Source organism: Pholcus phalangioides, unplaced genomic scaffold (genome assembly GCF_987345545.1).
Source record: "Pholcus phalangioides strain wild (caught in Gottingen) unplaced genomic scaffold, Ppha-v1.0 ptg000030l_1, whole genome shotgun sequence".
Classification (NCBI taxonomy): domain Eukaryota; kingdom Metazoa; phylum Arthropoda; class Arachnida; order Araneae; family Pholcidae; genus Pholcus; species Pholcus phalangioides.
In genome coordinates this window covers 2,299,352-2,299,964 of record NW_028301620.1, presented here as the reverse complement: position 1 = coordinate 2,299,964, position 613 = coordinate 2,299,352, and positions in this window count along the sequence as shown.

Below are 613 nucleotides of genomic sequence, written 5' to 3'. Positions count from 1 at the left end.
AAGATGACTCGCTCCGATGGATACATATTATTTCACAATAAGATTCTCATTTCTTTTTCTTTTTGTATCCTGTGCATATAATATGGCAAGTGTAAGATAACAGGTGAGATGGCATGGGGGGGGGGGGGCGCTCAATTGCTTTTAAAATATACCTCCAACCTAATATGTGTACATTCATCTTAACTAAACCCTGAAACTTCTCCAACTCCTAATCCCATCTCGTCTGCAATCACCACAAAATTTGTCAATCGAGACAGTACTCAATTGTCCGGGGAAAATATGTTGTAAAAAAGTTTGTATGTTTTTTTGTTTTGTTTTTTTACACTAAATAAAGTGTTCCAGACTCTGCCACGAAGCTGGGCTGGAAGAGATCTCGGCAATGGGATAAGTCCAGTGGCATAGTTCTGGCACTCATTCATTCATTCAGTATTATCACTAAAGCTGATGAGAAAAAGTTGCTGTAACTCCTGCCACTTTACTTCCAAAAAGGTAGCTGTGTCCAGTGGCAAAGTTCTGACATTCATTCATTCATGCTATAACGGTATTCGTTAAAACAGGATTTGACTACCTTAAAGAAAACAAAACATACAAAGATTTAAAAAATACAGAGGCC